The following is a 16,373-nucleotide window of genomic DNA, read 5'->3' on the forward strand; positions in this document are numbered from 1 at the left end:
GATAGTTACTACTCAGTAGTTTTCCTTTCTTGTGATGTCTTTGCCTAGTTGTGAGATTTGGATAATAACTGGCTTCACCGAATGAGTTATGATATACTCTCTGCTGTTTTCTGGAAGAAATTTTAAAGAATTCGGGTAATTTCTTTCCTGAGTGTTTGGTAGAATTCACCAATGAACCTATCTGGATATGGTGCCTGCTGTTTTGGAAGGTTATTATTTATCGGTTCAGGTTCTTTAATAGACCTAGGCCTATTCAGATTGTACGTTTCTTTTTGTGTGACTTTAGGCAGATTGTGCCTTTCTGAGTAATTGGCACATTTCATCTGTTACCAGATTCGTAGGCATAGAATTATTTAGTATTCCTTTATTATTGTTTTTATATTCATAGGCTTAATAGTGATGACCCCTTTTCTAAAATTTTTGATATTAATAATTTGTATCTTTTGTCTCTTTTTCTTGGTTCACCTAGCTAGATATTGATTTCATTTATCTTTTCAAAGAACAATATTTTGGTTTTGTTGGTTTTCTGTATTGATTTTCGGGTGTTTTTTTGGTTGTGTGTGTGTGTGTTTTTTTTTGTTTTGTTTTGTTTTTGTTTTTGTTTGTTTTTTTGAGACAAGGTCTCACTGTGTCATCCAGGCTGGAGTGCAGTGGCACAACCATGGCTGACTGCAGCCTTGACTTCCTAGGCTCAACCAACTCTTCCACCTCAGCCTTACAAGTAACTGGAACTACAGGTGTGCACCACCGTGACTGGCTAATTTTTTTATTTTTATTTTTTTAGAGACAGGGTCTCACTATGTTGCCAGGTCTGAACTCCTGGCCTCAAGTGATCCTCCCACTTTGGCCTCCCAAAGTGCTGGGATTACAGGCATGAGCCACCACACCCAGCCTGATTTTCTGCTTTTACTTGCATTGATTTGTTCAATTTTTATTTCTTTTTTTCTGCTACTTTGAATTTAATTTGCTCTGTTTCTAGTTTCCTAAAGGTAAAGCTTAGATTATTGATTTTAGCCCTTTCTTCTCTTCTAACATATATATATTCAGTGCTATAAATTTCCCTGTACTGCTTTCATTGCATTTTGTAATTTTTTATTGATATATAATAGTTATACATATTTATGGGGTACATGTTATATTTTGATACATGCATATACAATATGTAATGATCAAATCAGGATAATTGGGATATTCATCACCCCAAGCAATGATCATTTTTGTGTCTGTGTTGGGAATAATTCAAAGCTTCTCATCTAGCTATTTGAAATACATAACTTTATTGTTAACTATAGTTGCCTTACCATACTATCAAAAACTAGAACTTATTCCTTCTGACTGTTTTTGTACCCAGTAGCCAGCCTCCCTTCACTGCTCCCTTCCACCCTTCCCAGCGTCTGGTAACCACTGGTTTGCTCTCTACCTCCATGAGATCAGTTTTCTTAGTTCCCACATACAAGTGAGAACACAGGATATTTGTTTTTCTGGGCTTGGCTTATGTCACTTAGCATCATGTCCTCTAGCCATCCATGTTGCTGCAAATAACAGGGTTTTTTATTTATTTTTTTTTATTATTATACTTTAGGTTTTAGGGTACATGTGCACAATGTGCAGGTTTGTTACATATGTATCCATGTGCCATGTTGTTTTGCTGCACCCATTAACTCGTCATTTAGCATTAGGTATATCTCCCAATGCTGTCCCTCCCCCCTCCCCCCACCCCACAACAGTCCCCGGAGTGTGATGTTCCCCTTCCTGTGTCCATGAGTTCTCATAGTTCAATTCCCACCTATGAGTGAGAACATGTGGTGTTTGGTTTTTTGTCCTTGCGATAGTTTACTGAGAATGATGTTTTCCAGTTTCATCCATGTCCCTACAAAGGACATGAACTCATCATTTTTTATGGCTGCATAGTATTCCATGGTGTATATGTGCCACATTTTCTTAATCCAGTCTATCGTTGTTGGACATTTGGGTTGGTTCCAAGTCTTTGCTATTGTGAATAGTGCCGCAATAAACATGTGTGTGCATGTGTCTTTATAGCAGCATGATTTATAGTCCTTTGGGTATATACCCAGTAATGGGATGGCTGGGTCAAATGGTATTTGTAGTTCTAGATCCCTGAGGAATCACCACACTGACTTCCACAATGGTTGAACTAGTTTACAGTCCCACCAACAGTGTAAAAGTGTTCCTATTTCTCCACATCCTCTCCAGCACCTGTTGTTTCCTGACTTTTTAATGATGGCCATTCTAACTGGTGTGAGATGGTATCTCACTGTGATTTTGATTTGCATTTCTCTGATGGCCAGTGATGATGAGCATTTTTTCATGTGTTTTTTGGCTGCATAAATGTCTTCTTTTGAGAAGTGTCTGTTCATGTCCTTCGCCCACTTTTTGATGGGGTTGTTTGTTTTTTTTCTTGTAAATTTGTTTGAGTTCATTGTAGATTCTGGATATTAGCCCTTTGTCAGATGAGTAGGTTGCAAAAATTTTCTCCCATTCTGTAGGTTGCCTGTTCACTCTGATGGTAGTTTCTTTTGCTGCGCAGAAGCTCTTTAGTTTAATTAGATCCCATTTGTCAATTTTGGCTTTTGTTGCCATTGCCTTTGGTGTTTTAGACATGAAGTCCTTGCCCACGCCTATGTCCTGAATGGTATTGCCTAGGTTTTCTTGTAGGATTTTAATGGTTTTAGGCCTAACATTTAAGTCTTTAATCCATCTTGAATTAATTTTTGTATAAGGTGTAAGGAAGGGATCCAGTTTCAGCTTTCTACATATGGCTAGCCAGTTTTCCCAGCACCATTTATTAAATAGGGAATCCTTTCCCCATGTCTTGTTTTTGTCAGGTTTGTCAAAGATCAGATAGTTGTAGATATGTGGCATCATTTCTGAGGGCTCTGTTCTTTTCCATTGATCTATGTCTCTGTTGTGGTACCAGTACCATGCTGTTTTGGTTACTGTAGCCTTGTAGTATAGTTTGAAGTCAGGTAGCGTGATGCCTCCAGCTTTGTTCTTTTGGCTTAGGATTGACTTGGTGATGCGGGCTCTTTTTTGGTTCCATATGAACTTTAGTTTTTTCCAATTCTGTGAAGAAAGTCATTGGTAGCTTGATGGGGATGGCATTGAATCTATAAATTATCTTGGGCAGTATGGCCATTTTCACGATATTGATTCTTCCAACCCATGAGCATGGAATGTTCTTCCATTTGTTTGTATCCTCTTTTATTTCATTGAGCAGTGGTTTGTAGTTCTCCTTGAAGAGGTCCTTCACATCCCTCGTAAGTTGGAATCCTAGGTATTTTATTCTCTTTGAAGCAATTGTGAATGGGAGTTCACTCATGATTTGGCTCTCTGTTTGTCTGTGATTGGTGTACAAGAATGCTTGTGATTTTTGTACATTGATTTTGTATCCTGAGACTTTGCTGAAGTTGCTAATCAGCTTAAGGAGATTTTGGGCTGAGACGATGGGGTTTTCTAGATATACAATCATGTCATCTGCAAACAGGGACAATTTGACTTCCTCTTTTCCTAATTGAATACCCTTTATTTCCTTCTCCTGCCTGATTGCTCTGGCCAGAACTTCCAGCACTATGTTGACTAGGAGTGGTGAGAGAGGGCATCCCTGTCTTGTGCCAGTTTTCAAAGGGAATGCTTCCAGTTTTTGCCCATTCAGTATGATATTGGCTGTGGGTTTGTCATAGATAGCTCTTATTATTTTGAGATACGTCCCATCAATACCTAATTTATTGAGAGTTTTTAGCATGAAGGGTTGCTGAATTTTGTCAAAGGCCTTTTCTGCATCTATTGAGATAATCATGTGGTTTTTGTCTTTGGTTCTGTTTATATGTTGGATTACATTTATTGATTTGCGTATGTTGAACCAGCCTTGCATCCCAGGGATGAAGCCCACTTGATCATGGTGTATAAGCTTTTTGATGTGCTGCTGGATTTGGTTTGCCAGTATTTTACTGAGGATTTTTGCATCAATGTTCATCAAAGATATTGGTCTGAAATTCTCTTTTTCGGTTATGTCTCTGCCAGGCTTTGGTATCAGGACGATCCTGGCTTCATAAAATGTGTTAGGGAGGATTCCTTCTTTTTCTAGCAATTGGAATAGTTTCAGAAGGAATGGTACCAGTTCCTCCTTGTACCTCTGGTAGAATTCAGCTGTGAATCCATCAGGTCCTGGACTCTTTTTGGTTGGTAAGCTATTGATTATTGCCACAATTTCAGAACCTGTTATTGGTCTATTCAGAGATTCAACTTCTTCCTGGTTTAGTCTTGGGAGGATGTATTTGTTGAGGAATTTATCCATTTCTTCTAGATTTTCTAGTTTATTTGCATAGAGGTGTTTGTAGTATTCTCTGATGGTAGATTGTATTTCTGTGGGATCGGTGGTGATATCCCCTTTTTCATTTTTTATTGCATCTATTTGATTCTTCTCTCTTTTCTTCTTTATTAGTCTTGCTAGCGGTCTATCAATTTTGTTGATCTTTTCAAAAAACCAGCTCCTGGATTCATTAATTTTTTGAAGGGTTTTTTGTGTCTCTATTTCCTTCAGTTCTGCTTGATTTTAGTTATTTCTAGCCTTCTGCTAGCTTTTGAATGTGTTTACTCTTGCTTTTCTAGTTCTTTTAATTGTGATGTTAGGGTGTCAATTTTGGATCTTTCCTGCTTTCTCTTGTCTTTGTTCTCGTTGGTTTCAAAGAACATCTTTATTTCTGCCTTCATTTCATTATGTACCCAATAGTCATTCAGGAGCAGGTTGTTCAGTTTCCATGTAGTTGAGCGGTTTTGAGTGAGTTTCTTAATCCTGAGTTCTAGTTTGATTGCACTGTGGTCTGAGAGACAGTTTGTTATAATTTCTGTTCTTTTACATTTGCTGAGGAGAGCTTTACTTCCAACTATGTGGTCAATTTTGGAATAGGTGTGGTGTGGTGCTGAAAAAAATGTATATTCTGTTGATTTGGGGTGGAGAGTTCTGTAGATGTCTATTAGGTCCACTTGGTGCAGAGCTGAGTTCAATTCCTGGATATCCTTGTTAACTTTCTGTCTCGTTGATCTGTCTAATGTTGACAGTGGGGTGTTAAAATCTCCCATTATTATTGTGTGGGAGTTTAAGTCCCTTTGTAGGTCACTCAGGACTTGCTTTATGAATCTGGGTGCTCCTGTGTTGGGTGCATATATATTTAGGATAGTTAGCTCTTCTTGTTGAATTGATCCCTTTACCATTATGTAATGGCCTTCTTTGTCTCTTTTGATCTTTGTTGGTTTAAAGTCTATTTTATCAGAGACTAGGATTGCAACCCCTGCCTTTTTTTGTTTTCCATTTGCTTGATAGACCTTCCTCCATCCCTTTGTTTTGAGTCTATGTGTGTCTCTGCACGTGAGATGGGTTTCCTGAATACGGCACACTGATGGGTCCTGACTCCTTATCCAGTTTGCCAGTCTGTGTCTTTTAATTGGAGCATTTAGCCCATTTGCATTTAAAGTTAATATTGTTATGTGTGAATCTGATCCTGTCATTATGATGTTAGTTGGTTATTTTGCTCGTTAGTTGATGCAATTTCTTCCTAGCCTCGATGGTCTTTACAATTTGGCATGTTTTTGCAGGGGCTGGTACCGGTTGTTCCTTTCCATGTTTAGTGCTTCCTTCAGGAGCTCTTTTAGGGCAGGCCTGGTGGTGACAAAATCACTCAGCATTTGCTTGTCTGTAATGTATTTTATTTCTCCTTCACTTATGAAGCTTAGTTTGGCTGGATATGAAATTCTGGGTTGAAAATTCTTTTCTTTAAGAATGTTGAATATCGGCCCCCACGCTCTTCTGGCTTGTAGAGTTTTCTGCCGAGAGATCAGCTGTTATTCTGATGGGCTTCCCTTTGTGGGTAACCCGACCTTTCTCTCTGGCTGCCCTTAACATTTTTTCCTTCATTTCAACTTTGGTGAATCTGACAATTATGTGTCTTGGAGTTGCTCTTCTCGAGGAGTATCTTTGTGGCGTTCTCTGTATTTCCTGAATCTGAATGTTGGCCTGCCTTGCTAGATTGGGGAAGTTCTCCTGGGTAATACCTTGCAGAGTGTTTTCCAACTTGGTTCCATTTTCCCCATCATTTTCAGGTACACCAATCAGACGTAGGTTTGGTCTTTTCACATAGTCCCAAATTTCTTGGAGGCTTTGTTCATTTCTTTTTATTCTTTTTTCTCTAAACTTCCCTTCTCGCTTCATTTCATTCATTTCATCTTCCATCCGCGATACCCTTTCTTCCAGTTGATCGCATCTGCTACCAAGGCTTCTGCAATCTTCGCGTAGTTCTCGATACTTGGCTTTCAGCTCCGTCAGCTCCTTTAAGCCCTTCTCTCCATTGGTTATTCTAGTTCTCCATTCATCTAATTTTTTTTCAAAGTTTTTAACTTCTTTACTATTGTTTTGAATTTCCTCCTGTAGCTCGGAGTAGTTTGATCATCTGAAGCCTTCTTCTCTCAACTCGTCAAAGTCATCCTCCGTCTGGCTTTGTTCCATTGCTGGTGAGGAACTGCGTTCCTTTGGAGGAGGAGAGGTGCTCTGCTTTTTAGAGTTTCCAGTTTTTCTGCTCTGTTTTTTCCCCATCTTTGTGGTTTTATCTACTTTTGGTCTTTGATGATGGTGATGTACAGATGGGTTTTTGGTGTGGATGTCCTTTCTGTTTGTTAGTTTTCCTTCTACCAGACAGGACCCTCAGCTGCAGGTCTGTTGGAGTTTACTAGAGGTCCACTCCAGACCCTGTTTGGCTGGGTGTCAGCAGTGGTGGCTGCAGAACAGCGGATTTTCGTGAGACCACAAATTCAGCTGTCTGATAGTTCCTCTGGAAGTTTTGTCTCAGAGGAGTACCTGGCCGAGTGAGGTGTCAGTCTGTCCCTACTGGGGGGGTGCCTCCCAGTTAGGCTGCTCGGGGGTCAGGGACCCACTTTAGGAGGCAGTCTGTCCGTTCTCAGATCTCCAGCTGTGTGCTGGGAGAACCACTACTCTCTTCAAAGCTGTCAGTCAGACAGGGACATTTAAGTCTGCAGAGGTTCCTGCTGAATTTTTGTTTGTCTGTGCCCTGCCCCCAGAGGTGGAGCCTACAGAGGTAGGCAGGCCTCCTTGAGCTGTGGTGGGCTCCACCCAGTTCGAGCTTCCTGGCTGCTTTGTTTACCTAAGCAAGCCTGGGCAATGGCGGGCGCCCCTCCCCCAGCTTTGCTGCCGCCTTGCAGTTTGATCTCAGACTGCTGTGCTAGCAGTCAGTGAGACTCCGTGGGCATAGGACCCTCCAGGCCAGGTGCGGAACACAATCTCCTAGTGTGCCGTTTTCCAGGCCTGTTGGAAAAGCGCAGTATTAGGGTGGGACTGACCCGATTTTCCAGGTGTGGTGTGTTACCCCTTTCTTTGACTAGGAAAGGGAACTCCCTGACCCCTTGCGCTTCCCGAGTGAGGCAATGCCTCGCCCTGCTTCGGCTCGCGCACAGTGCGCTTCACCAACTGTCCTGCACCCACTGTTTGGCACTCCCTAGTGAGATGAAACCAGTACCTCAAACAGAAATGCAGAAATCACCCCTCTTCTGTGTCGTTCAGGCTGGGAGCTATAGACTGGAGCTGTTCCTATTCGGCCATCTTGGCTCCACCCCCCAACAGGGTTTTATTTTTTTATGGCTGAATAGTATTCCATTGTGTATATATACCACATTTTCTTTATCCAGTCATCCATTGATAGACACTTAGGTTGATTCCATATCTTGGCTATTGTGAATAGTGCTGCAGTAAACATGAGAGTGCAGATATCTCTTCAATATACTGATTTTCCTTTCTTTTGGACACATATCCAGCAATGGGATTGCTGGATCATATGGTGGTTTCATTTTTCCTTTTTTGAGGAACCTCAATACTGTTTTCCTTAGTAGCCATACTAATTTATATTCCCACCAGCAGTGTACGAGTGGTCCCCTTTCTCCCGCCACATCACATGTTCCTCTTGCGTCGTACAATACAATCATCTCTTCCCAGTAGTATCCAAAATCTTAACTCATTCCAGCATCAACTCAAAAATCCGAAGTCTAAAGTCTTATCTGAGACTCAAGACACATTTCTTTCCACTTATTAGACCATAAACTCAAAAACAAATTCTTAACTTCCAAGATACAATAGTGGTGCAGGTATTAGATAAAGATTCCCATTCCAAAAGGGAGGAATTGGCCAAAAGAAAGGGAAATAGGCCCCACACAAGTCTGAAACCTAGCAGGGCAGACATTAAACTTTAAAGCCCCAACATAATCTTTGACTCTGTGTCCCGCATCCAAGGCACACTGGTGCAAGGGGTGGGCTCCCAAGGCCTTGGGAAACTCCATCCCTGTGGCTCTCACAGGTTGGAGTCTGGTGTCTGTGCCTTTTCAATGCTGAGGGTGCAAGCTGCTGGTGGCTCTACCCTTCTTGGGTCTGGAGGGTAGCAGTCCTGTTCCCATAGCTTCACTAGACTGCCCTGGTAGGGAGTCTGTGTTGGGGATCCAACCTTACGTTTTCCCTCAATACTGCACTAGCAGAGTTTCTGTGTGGGGGCTGTGTCCTGTGACAGACTTCTGCCTGAGACCCAGGCTTTCTAATACATCCTCTGAAATCTAAGTTGGAACCTGGGAAGCCTTCTTTCCTTTTGAGTGCTGCACACCTACAGCCTTAATACCACCAAGGATTACAGCTTGTGCTCTCCAGAGCAGTGCCCCAAACTGTACCAGGGGCCTTTTGAGCTGAAGGCTGGAGCTGGAGCAGCCAGGATGCAGGGAGCAGCCTCTTAAGATGGTGCAGGGCAGTGGCTCCCCAGGCCTGACCCACTAAACCATTCTTTCCTCCTAGGCCTCTGGGCTTGTGATGGGAGGGGCTGCCTTTTGAGGCTTTTTTTAAAAATTGTATTGGATATTAGCACTTGGCTCTCTTTTAGTAATGCTAATCTATCTAGCAAGTGGTTGGTTCACAGCCCACTTGTATTCTTTTGAATGCTGCACACTTACAGCCTTAATACCACATGGAAGCCACCAAGGATTACAGCTTGCGCTCTCCAGAGTAGCTATTGTAAATGAGATTACTTTCTTGATTTTTCAGATTGTTTGCCGTTGGCATATACAAATGATACTGATTTTTGTATGTTGATTTTATATCCTGCAACTGTACTGAATTTGCTATTAGTTCTAACAGTTTCTTTTCTTTTTTCTTTTCTTTTTTCTTTTTTTTTTTGAGATGGAGTCTAGCTTTGTCACCCAGGCTGGAGTGCAGTGGTGTGATCTCGGCTCACTGCAACCTCTGCCTGCCAGGTTCAAGCAATTCTCCTGCCTCAGCCTCCCAAGTAGCTGAGACTACAGGTACCCTTGACCACGCCTGGCTAATTTTTGTATTTTTAGTAGAGACGGGATTTCACCATGTTGGCCAGGCTGGTCTCAAACTCCTGACCTCAAGTGATCCACCTGCCTCAGCCTCCCAAAGTGTAAGGATTACAGGCGTGAGCCACTGTGCCCAGCCTCTAACAGTTTCTTGATGGAGTTTTCTTTGGTTTTTAAAATATACAATCATGTTGTCTGTGAACCAAGTTAATTTGACTTCTTCCTTTCCAGTTTGGTAGTTTTCAGCAGTGAAGCCATCAGTCCTGGGCTTTTCTTTGGTAGGAGACTTTTAATTACTGTTTCAGTTTCATTACTTGCTATTGGTCTGTTCAGGCTTTCTCTTTCTTTATGGTTCAGTCTTGATAGGTGTTACATGTTTATGAATTTGCCCATTTTTTTCTAGGTTATCTAATTTGTTGGATATAATTATTCATAAAATCTCTAATGATCATTATATTTCTAGGGTATTGATTATAATTTTTTTCATTTATACTTTGAGTGTTTTCTCTTTTTTTGTTAGTCTAGCAAAAGGTATGTGGACTTTATCTTTTCAAAAAACAATTTTTTCTTTCAGTTATCTTTTGTATTTTTTCAGTCTGAATTTTTTTCTGCTCTGATCTGTATTATTTCTTTCTACTAATTTTAGATTTTGTTTATTCTTGTTTTTCTAGTTCCTTGAGGTGGATTGTTCAGTTGTTTATATGAAGTTTTTCTCCTTTTCTGATGGAGGCTTATTGCTATGAACTTCCTACTTAGTATTGCTTTTGCTTGTCCCATAGATTTTGATATGCTGTGTTTCCGTTTTCATTTGCTCAAAAAAATTTTTAGATTTCCTTTTTAATTTCTTTATTGACCCATTTTTTATTCAGGAGCATGTTGTTTAATTTTCACATATTTATAGTTTTCAAAGTTCCTTTTTTTTTTTTCTGAGGCAGTGTCTCACTCTTTGACCCAAGGCTGGAGTGCAGTTGCACAATCTCAGCTCAGTGCAGTATCCACCTCCCAAGTAGCTGGGAGTACAGGCATGCACTACTACACCCAGCTAATTTTTTTGTAGAGATGAGGTTTTACCATGTTGCCCAAGGCTGGTCTCAAACTCCTGGACTCAAGTGATCTGCCTGCCGCAGCCTCCCAGATTGCTGGGATTACAGGCATGAGCCACCACACCTGGCCCAAAGTTCCTCTTTAAAAAAGAATAAAAATCTGGTTTTATTCTGCTGTGGTCAGAAAAGATACTTGATACGATTTTGACTTTTTTGAGTTTGCTGAGACTTATTTTTTCTCCTAATGTGATCTGGCCTGGGGAATGTTCCATGTGCTGATGAGAAGAATTTATATTCCACAGAGTTGGATGAAGTGTTCTGTAAATGTCAGTTATCATTACATAGTGATTTTTTTGTCTCTTTTTATAGTGTTTGTTGTTTATTTTATCTGATATAAATATAGCTATTCTTGCTCTTTTTTGTTTTCCAATTGCATGGAATATCTTTTTCCACCCCTTTACTTTCAGTCTGCGTGTCTTTATAGGTAAAGTGAGTTTCTTATCGGCAGCAGATAATTGGGTTCTGTTTTTCTATCCATTTAATCACTCTATGTCTTTTAATTAGAACATTTAGTTCATTTACATTGTTATTACTGATAGGTGAGAACTTTCTCCTGTCATTTTGTTGTTTGTTTTCTGGTTGATTTGTAACTCCTCTTTTACTTTTCTTTCTTTCTCTTTCATGTTTCTTTATGATTGTGCAAATTTCTCTGGTAGTATGTTTTAATTCCTTGCTGTTTATTTTTAGTGTTAACCTATTATAGGTGTTTTGCTTTGTGGTTACTATGAGGCTTACAAAAAACATAAGTTATTTTGAATATATGAGAACTCAATGTTGATCACAAAGAAAAAGACAAAAAACTTTACATCGTAATTTCATCCCCTGACACACATTTTGACCTCTTGTTGACACAATTTACATCTTTTTATATTGCCTGACTTTTAACAGATTGTTGTAGTTTTTATTTTGGTAGATTTAGTCTACATACTAGAAATAACCACAGTTACAGTATTAGAGTATTCGAAATTTGTCTGTATACTTTTACCAATGACTTTTATAACTTCAGATATTTTCTTGTTGCATGTTAGTGTCCTTTTGTTCCAGATTGAAGAACTACCTTTGACATTTTTTATAAGATGAATTCCTTCAGCTTTTGTTTGTCTTCAGAAGTCATTATCTCTCATTTATGGTTGAAGGATAGCTTTGCTGGGGACACTATTCTCAGTTGGCATTTTTTTTTTCCTTTAGCTTTTTAATATGTCATCCCACTCCATTCAGGCATGTATGGTTTCTACTAGATGTCCATTAACAGATGAATTAGAGCTCTTTATATGTTATGCTGCTTCTTTTTTTCCTGCTTTTATGCTCCTCTTTTTGTTTTTGACCTTTGAGAATTTGATTATTGTATGCCTTGGGATAGTCTTATTGGGGTTTAATCTATTTGATAATCTTTGACCTTCCTATGCCTGGATATTTATCTTTCTATAGATCTGGAAAGTTTTCTGTTATTATTTCTTTGAATAAGCTCTGTACCCCTTGCTCTTTCTTAACTCTGTCTTGAAGGCCAATGACTCTTAAATTTGCTCTTTTTAGGCTATTTTCTAGATCTTATATGTGTTCTTCCTTTTTATTCTCCTATGTCTCCTCTCTTTATATATTTTCAAATTGTCTTTGAGCTCACTGATTCTTTCTTCTGCTTGATTAGTTCTGTCAAAACCCTCTTATGCATTTTCAATTCAGCCAATGTATTTCACAGTTCCAAGATTTCTGTTTTTTTAATTTTTTAAATCTCTTTGTTCAGTTTTTCTGGTAAGTTTCTAAGGTGTTTTACTGTGCTATCTTGGAGTTCCCCAGGTTTCTCCAAAATTGCTATTTTGAATTCTTGATCAGAGAACTTACACACCTTCATCTCAGGTTGGTAGGGTGTCACTGGCTCCTTGCTTTGTAAATTTGGGAAGGTCGGGGTTCCCTGTTTGATGTTGTTTCTTACAGATGTACATTTATGTCTTCACATTGATTTGTTATTTATTCTAGTTTTTGCTATCTGCCTTTCTTGGTCTTTCGGGTGTGGTTTGTTGCATTCTTTTAGACTTAGATCACTGCCTTCTTTTCAGCACTAGATGGCACCCTAAGCCCAGGTTTGCCTGGCTTGCACAAAAGTTCAGAGCACTGACCATCTTGGGTTAGGGGATGTTCCAAAGGGGATTCCCTGGCTGGGGTTGGTGGGGAAGGGAATTAGCTGGGAGTTTGTGTGCAGAGGTCCCGTGGAATGTGCCTCCTACTGCTGCTGATCCACTGTCCCTCTGATTTGGCATCTCCTTTGGCTGAGATGAAGAGCAGCCCCAAGTTTCCTTTGCTGGAGTTGCTAACCCTACTTCCACGTTTGTCCATAGCTGTCTTCAGATTTTCTTCCAACAGGCACTAGCAATGCTTCCTGTGGGTTGAGGCAGGAACAGCTTTCCTGCATAGTAACCCTAGATGGTGGGGAAACTGGCTGTCTACCTTAGTCTCAGTTTCTCCAGGATAGGAACCATGAGTCTTGGGAGACCTTTTTACCCAGTGCCTAATAACTTAAGGGAGGGGCATCATGGATGGAGAAGTCCATTCTCTCTTCTCATAATTTTTCACTTCTTTGTGACACCAAGGATTGTCACAGCCTCAGTTTTGAGTTCTGGAATATTGGTGGTGATAATGTTGTCACTGTATAGTTGTTTTTCATTTTCTGTACGGGAAAATCAACTCAGATTGCTTCTACTCTGCCATTTTGGTAACATCACTGCATTTTACAAGTTTTGATATGTTGTATTTTCATTTTCACTTAGCTCAAAATATTTTAAAATTTCTCTTGAGATTTCTTCTTTGACCTACTTGTTACTCAGAAGTGTGTTTTTTAATTTCCACATGTTTTGGGATTTTCCAGCTATCTGTATTTATATATTATTATATATTTCTAGTTTAACTCCATTGTGGTCTGCATGGTAATATTGTAAGACTTATTTTTAAAAAATAAAGTATACTTTATGTCCCAGAATGTGGTCTCTCAGTGAATGAATGTTCCATGTGAGCTGGAAAGGAATGTATATTCTATTTCTTGTTGGATGACGAAGTAGTGTGTATGTCAATTAAATCCAGTTGACTGGTGCTGCTGTTGAGTTCAACTGTGTCCTTACTCATTTTCTGCCTGCTGGATCTGTCCATTTCAGATAGAGGGGTGTTGATGTCTTCAACTATAATAGCAGATTCATCTCTTTCTCCTCGCAGTTCTATCAGTTTTTGCCTTATATATTTTGGCACTCTGTTATTAGGTACATATACATTAAATATTGTTTTATATGTATAGATATAATTTTTAAAAATTTTTGTTTATTTATTTTGAGACAGAGTCTCGCTCTGTTGCCTAGGCTGGAGTGCAGTGGTGCCATCTCAGCTCACTGCAGCCTCTGCCTCCCAGGTTCAAGCAATTCTCCTCCTTCAGCCTCCTGAGTAGCTGGGACTATAGGTGCAGACCACCACACCCAACTAATTTTTGTATTTTTTAGTAGAGATGGGGTTTCACTATGTTGGGCCAGGCTGGTCTCGAACTCCTGACCTCAAGTGATCCACCAGCTCCAAAAGTGCTGGGATTACAGGCATGAGCCACCGTGCCTGGTCATATTGTTATTTATTTTTTTTTTTTGGATAATTGATCCCTTTATTATTATGTAATGCCTCTCTATCTGTGATGATTTTTCTTGCACTGATGTCTGCTCTGTCTGAAAATATGCTTACTCCCACATTTTTTGGATTAGGGTTAGCATGATATCTTTACTTTTAGTCTATGTGTCTTCATTTTTTTTTTTACTTTATTAAAATACTGAGTTTTATTTCACATGTGTATTTTTGCCTCCCCACCATCTCCATGTCTGACCACCACTACTACTATGTCCTATCATAACATTCCATACATACTTAAAACCAAGCAAAGGGTGGAGTTCCATCTTTAAAAACTAAACCGGCATTTTGGACATTCTTGGCAATAGAGCCTGGACAACATTTATCAAACACAGTAGGGAAAGTTCTCACTCTGCATTATAAAAAGGACAGCCAGATATCAACTGTTACAGAAATGAAATAAAATGGAAAATTTTTAACAAATTGTTTAAACTGTTTTCCTAAAGAGACTTCCTCTACTGCCAGAGATTTTGAATAACCTCCTGATCAGTCATCCGGAAGCATTCCTCACATAATTGATGAACTGCTTGCATTTTAATGTCTTCTACAGAGCTAGGTCCTTTTTGTGTTTTAGGAATCCTTTCCTGTTTTTTGAGAGATTCTTGTCCTTTTGATCTTGGTGTTGATGGTTTTCAGTCTTTTCCATTCTGATTTGACTTCTGTGCATTTTTGGCTGGAGTATCTCGTATAGATTTCCTCACTGGTGCTTTTTCTTCAGTTTCCTCGTCATCAAAATCATCATCATTGTCATTTTCATCATCATCTTCTGCATCAGCAGCAAGTTTTACTTTTTTCTGTGGAACCTTTCTACCACCTCCGGGGGCAGACTGCTTTCCAGATAAACTTAAGAGTTTCACATACTCCTCTTCTTCATCTTCTGACTCTGCATCTTCCTCCACAGCTAAGTGCTGTCCACTAATATGCACTGGCTCTGAAGCACACTTCAACCGTAAGATCACTGGGGGTGTTATTTCAAGGCCCCCAAGGGAAACCATTGGCTGTACAGACATTTTCAAAGTTGCCAGTGTTACTTTAATTGGACTGCCTTCATAATTCATTGCCTCTGCTTCAACAATATGCAGTTTATCCTTTGCGCCAGTCCCTGAACTGACCGTTCTTAAAGATAACTGGTGCTCATTTACATCATTATCCACCTTAAAGTGATAATCTTTGTTGGCCTTTTGTTGAAAGATAGTTCTGGGGCCTCAGGAGGCTCATGTCCATGTCCATCAAATCTTCCATGGGGTGGTGACACGCACTTAGGTGGGAGAGAAGGCGGATGGAGATAAACGACTGCTGCTCCAGGGAACAGCCATGCAGGATGGAATCACACCAGGGTATGAGTCTTCATATTTAAAGTGGGTTTCTCTTCAACAAAAATATAGCTGGTCTTATTTTTTTTTATCTGATCCGCTCTGACAATCTGTCTTTTAATTAGCATATTTAGGACATAGATATTGAAAGTGATTATTAATATAGTTGGGTTAATATCTATTATATTTATCGTCGTTCTGTATTTGTTGCCCCGTTTCTGTTTTTCTCTTTCAATCTTTTTTCACCATCTGTGGTTTTAATTAAGCATTTCATAATGATTCCACTTTCCTTCTTAGCATATTAGTGTTATTTATGTGTGTGTATGTATTTTCTTTTTTAGTGGTTGCCCTAGAATTTGCATTGTACAGTTACAACTAATCCAATTTGACTTTCAAATAACACTACACTTCTTTGTGGGTAGTGCAAGTTCCTAATAATAACAAAATATTCCTAATTTCTACTCCATCCCTTATATCATTGCTGTTATTCATTTCACTTATGTATGTTATACATTCATAGCATACATAATTGAATATATTATTGCTGTTATTATTTTGAACAAACTGCTATTTGTTTGTTCACAAGTAAAATCAAGTAAGAATAAGAAAAGTAGAAGTTTTTATTTTACTTTTACTTATTTCTTCTCCAGGACTTTTACTTTCTTTATGTAGATCTAAGATTCTGACCTATATCATTTTTCTTCTCTTTAAAGAATTTATTTTAATATTTCTCACAAGTCAGTTCTGTGGGCAAAAATTACCTCAACTTGTGTTTATGAAAGTTTTTATTTTTTCTTCACCTTTTTTTGCTTGCATTTTTTATTGTGGTTAAAAAAACACATAACAATAAATTTACAATCTTAACCATTTTTAAGTGTACAGTTCAATAGTGTTAAGTATATTTACATTATTGTGCAACCAATCTCTA

The 16,373-nt window shown here is 39.2% G+C and overlaps 1 protein-coding gene and 1 pseudogene across 3 annotated transcripts in view; one reads left to right on the plus strand and one right to left on the minus strand.

Annotated features, from left to right (window-relative positions):
* The window catches only part of RNF13 (ring finger protein 13), a 167,513-nt gene that overhangs the window by 129,598 nt on the left and 21,542 nt on the right, over nt 1-16,373 (plus strand). The window lies entirely within an intron of this gene.
* Nucleotides 14,476-16,256, minus strand: LOC105740478 (annotated as a pseudogene).

This window comes from Nomascus leucogenys, chromosome 11 (genome assembly GCF_006542625.1).
Source record: "Nomascus leucogenys isolate Asia chromosome 11, Asia_NLE_v1, whole genome shotgun sequence".
Classification (NCBI taxonomy): domain Eukaryota; kingdom Metazoa; phylum Chordata; class Mammalia; order Primates; family Hylobatidae; genus Nomascus; species Nomascus leucogenys.